Raw genomic sequence first — 4,851 nt, 5'->3', positions numbered from 1 at the left:
TGCGCGTCCGGAGCCTGTGCTCCGCAACAGGAGAGGCCACAACAGTGAGAGGCCCGCATACCGCAAAAAAAAAAAAAAAAAAGTTGTCACGTGGATTAAAAACATAATATATATATAAAGCCCATAGGACAGTATGTGACAACAGATTACTGCTCGTGGCTGGGTAGTGAGGAAGTGAGTAACATTTTTCTTAGGTGTTCTTCTGAGAGTACATACAAATGGATGTTTTCAGAGGTACAACTGTTCTCAGAAAGCCACTCCCATTAAACACCACTCACTTTCTGGAGCTTCCCTTAACCACGGTTTATCAATACTCAGCTACACCTTATCAGCACATCTAGATTTTGGCACTTGCAACTCATGTTTTCTGTTTTTTCTTCCAGAGGATGACTCAAATCTGGGCTCTGTGAAAGCCTGGATAGAGCCCATTTTAGTGACTCTAGAAAAAGGGGCCAACACTTTGATGCAATTTCAGTATTTCTGAAAAGATATTGATAATTACCAGCCACCCTCCTATCTCATTCATCCCATGTAATGTGTTTTACTCCTATAGTTATGTTCCTTGAGACTAAACTTTGTTTTCTGTTTGTTAATCCTTATAAATTACCATCATATGAATAAGTCCACTGGAATTTTTTAAATTGTTTTTTAAGGAAGAACTGTATTAAGAAAAAAAATTCAAGCATTACCTAAAACAAAGAGAAGAAAAAGGAAAATCTTTCTTCCTCACCCAATCCTTCATTCTGCTCTCCAATATAACCACTTTGTCAGTTTTAGGTTATGTTCTTCCCCCCAAAATATCAAGTTCACTCAACTATACACGTGTGTGAGTTTTTAATTACAAATGGAATTATACCACATATCTCTTTCTGTAAAATTTTACATGTAAATGTTACATACATATCAACATTTTAATGGCTGCACTGTATTCTATTGAATGAGATATGCGTACGTGATTTATGTAACAAATTCTCTATTATTGGACATTAAAATAATGTTACAGTGTGTGTGTGTATATATATATATATATATATATATATATATATATATATATATATTCATGCATCTTGGTATATTTTTCATTCAATACATGCAGGAGACCTGAACTAAGTTGTTGACAGTGGAGATGGCAAGACAGATGGAAATATACAGAGGGGCAATTTCCAGATTTCTTTCTTGGATAAATAATTATATGGGATGACACTCACTGAACTAAGGAATACCAGCATAGAAAGAGTTTTCACAGGGGAAAATAATGGCTTCAACTTTTTACAGGTTAAGTTTCAGTTAGTCTGTGGAACTTCCAAGTTGAGCTTTCCAGTAAGTAATTAGATATAATTGCCTGTAATTCAAGAAATAGGCTTGGCTGCCAAGTTTGTTCTGTAGCAGACTGTAAAAATGAACAGTGTCAGAAATTAGTAGCCTGGTCTAGGAATTACTTAAAGTAGGCTTCTAGATGAGTCAGAAAGGAAGAATGTGGTTCTATTATGGTTTGAATAATAATACTTAAAAGGAGATTACTTCCAACTTGAAAAGATTTACTGCTATATAGTAGTCACGTATTTCACTTATTAAGCCTAAATTCATATTTTTGATACTTATATTCTTTTTTTTTTTTTTTTTTAGTGGGCAGTGTTTGGGCCTCTCACTGTTGTGGTCTCTCCCATTGCGGAGCACAGGCTCCGGACGCACAGGCTCAGCGGCCATGGCTCACGGGCCCAGCTGCTCCGCGGCATGTGAGATCTTCCCGGATCGGGGCACGAACCCGCGTCCCCTGCATCGGCAGGTGGACTCTCAACCACTGCGCCACCAGGGAAGCCCCACGTATATTCTTTTATGTTTAAATTATGGAAAGATTATACCCTAAATTCTTCAATTTGGTCACAAACCCACATGTTAATTTCAGGAAAATTAGCATACTCTTATGCCATATGTTTTGTCGTTTGGTCCACAGCACCAGTTGGAGGGAAACTTCTAAGCAGGCAAAAAAGAATCAAGTACTAAAACTGCAAACCCAAAGTTTTAAAATTCTCATAGAACCATGTCAGCCAGAGACGGAATCAGTATCTGCTATAGAAGATTTATAAGTGATGCTGGCTTTTTAAGAGGTTGTCACTTAGGTGCTTTCCAACTCTAACTCTGATTCTGACTGGTAGGAAGGAGAATCCAAGTTTTTATTTAGTCAGGAAGCCAGGGCTTATTCCAAAACCGGCCCTGAAGGCAAAGGAATCCTCCACTTACTCCCAGGAATCCCCCAAACATCTGGCTTCCAGAGCCTGTCAATCAAGAATGAGTCACCTGTGTCTGCACCTACCTAGTCACCTGGGGCCAGAATGCTCTAATTGCAGTGAGAAGGGAAACAGCAGTCATTCAGACACTGCCTGGGGACATTCCTTTCCATTTCTTGCATAGCAAATTTAAAGTGTAGAAAGTAAAAATTTCTCCCAAGCTCAGTTTTAGCTCAAAATAAAAACATACAGTATACTTGAATTATTGTACAATACTGGTTGTGGTGGAGCACATCAGAACACATGATCTGCATCTGATATTTAACTGTCACTTTCTCTATTTATACTGCATAACAGTTGGGCAAACTTCTCTTACTAAAAAAGGGACAGAGGCAGTTAACATAATCAGTTGTCTCCAGCCCAGCATCATGAACTTGGGTGAAAGCAATAAGTATTATATGATAACGATAATGGTATTGATGGTATCAATGGTATTGATAAATTGGTACCCTCTTCCCAAGCTTGAGAAGTAAAGGGTTCTAAACATTTAAAATTCTAATAGTTTAGCTAAGTGGGTCTTTGTGACAAAAGATGGTGTCACATATGGATTGGAAGGGGTTATTGAGGCCAAGCTAATGCCAATTCCAGTACTAGTTGAGAAAAGAATCCTATTTGTTTAGATGAAAATTTGGAAGAACAAAGAGCACAGAATTTGTAAATAAATGCTAATAATTTTAGGTCAAAATATATTTTATGAGGGTATAAATTAGATTATTTTTATAGTTTCAATTAAAGTACTGGTTTATTAACATTTATATAATTAAACAATGCCTTTTTGGTTGAATGAGGCTAAAAATATATAGCAACTGAGAAGAAAGCACACCACATCTCCCAGGGGTATCGATAAATATTGAAATATGATAATGAATTGTGTATAATAAACACTTTGTATTTACAGTCAAAATCTATAGAAAACACTTTCTGTGGGACACTAGACAGGTAGGTCTTATTTAAAATCTTGTATACATTTTCTTGCAGCCCTCACTGGAAATATGCTAAAGAAAACTCAAGGTCCTGAAGAAAGAAATCAAAGTGAAGAACATATTCAGACAAGTTTCCAGTAGAGCCCCATCAAAGTTTCTCCTAGTCAATTGTGACTGGCTACTGTTACATAAGAGAGACATTTCAGTGGCCTGTGTGCTACTATATTACAAGGTTAGCTTCATGCTAATAGAAAAAGCTTTAGAAGACTGACTGGATATGCATTCATCAGAATATAATAGACATCTACAATCAAATTCCATCCAGAGAATTTTCTAGGTACATTTAAAGTGTGGACCAAAAAAAAAAAAAATTTTAACCATCTATGGGAAGCAGAACTCATCACCCAGTGCAACAGCTAAAGGACCATTGCTTAGAGAAGCAATCACAGTGACAAAATCAGTGTCTGAGTTCATGATTTTTCAGAGTCTCTTAGCAGTAGATTTTATCATGGATCATTTTGGTTCCATCACTTTTTTATTCAAACTGACATATTTATAACAAAAAAGTAAGTGAGCAAGAAGGAGGAAGAACATGAAAGAAAATAAAAGTGAACACCGTAATTTATGCTGTTTTGCTCTTTTAATGCATATGAGTTATGAGAAAAAAGAGAGAGAGACTTTAGCAGAAAATGAGAAACATATTTCACATTACCAACTAATCAAGTCCAAGTGGATTGCAAGACCTTCCAACAATTATTGCCTGAAAGATGTATTACCTAAAAGACTCATTCTAACCCCTGAAAGAATAAGCTTTGTTGTTAAGTAAAAGGCCCTGGTATTAGGGTATTAGTCAAACCCTATCCAAGAAAGTGGAAGCCACTCTAGGTCTTTAATTCAGAAACATTTATATAGAAACTTGTTTCACAGATGATAGAGTTGTTGAGGAGCAAACAGAGGCAAGTAAGGCAATAGAAGGAAGCCATTACTACCTCAAGAGCAGGAGGAACCATGGCAGGTAGTGTTATCCACCTGGTGGGAACCAGAGTCACAGTGGAAATGTCTTGATCAGAACTGTAACTTCAGAGTGAAGGGCTTCCTGGAGGGAACTGGAGTTATGGAGAAGCAGTCACTGATAGACATACCACAGGAAGCAGAAGGAAAGGGGCAGAAACAGATAGACTTCTCTCCTCCTTCTGTCCTCTAATCTTTGGGCAGTGCCTGCCTGTATAAGTCTGCTTGGGATACCTTAACAAAATACCATAGACTGGGTGGCTTAAAAAACAAATTTATTTTCTCACAGTTCTGAAGGCTAGAAGTACAAGGTCAAGGTTTCTGGTAAGATAGCTCTTCCTGGCTTGTTAGACCGCCTTCTTGCTGTGTCCTCACAGGGCATGGACAGGGAGGGAGAAAGAGAACAAGCTCTCTGGTGCCTTCTGACTATAAGGACACATTCTATCAGACCAGGGCCCCACCCTTGTGACCTCACTTAATCGCAATTACTTCCTTAGACACCTCATCTCCAAATACAACTGCATTAGGGGTTAGGGCTTCAAAATATGAATTTGGGGGAGACATTTAGTCCATAATACTGCCTCTGGCTGAATCTTCTGAGATGCCAGTGGGCAAGGGACCTTAGGAAA

The sequence above is a fragment of the Orcinus orca genome, chromosome 7 (assembly GCF_937001465.1).
Source record: "Orcinus orca chromosome 7, mOrcOrc1.1, whole genome shotgun sequence".
Classification (NCBI taxonomy): domain Eukaryota; kingdom Metazoa; phylum Chordata; class Mammalia; order Artiodactyla; family Delphinidae; genus Orcinus; species Orcinus orca.
This window is presented reverse-complemented; position numbering follows the sequence as displayed.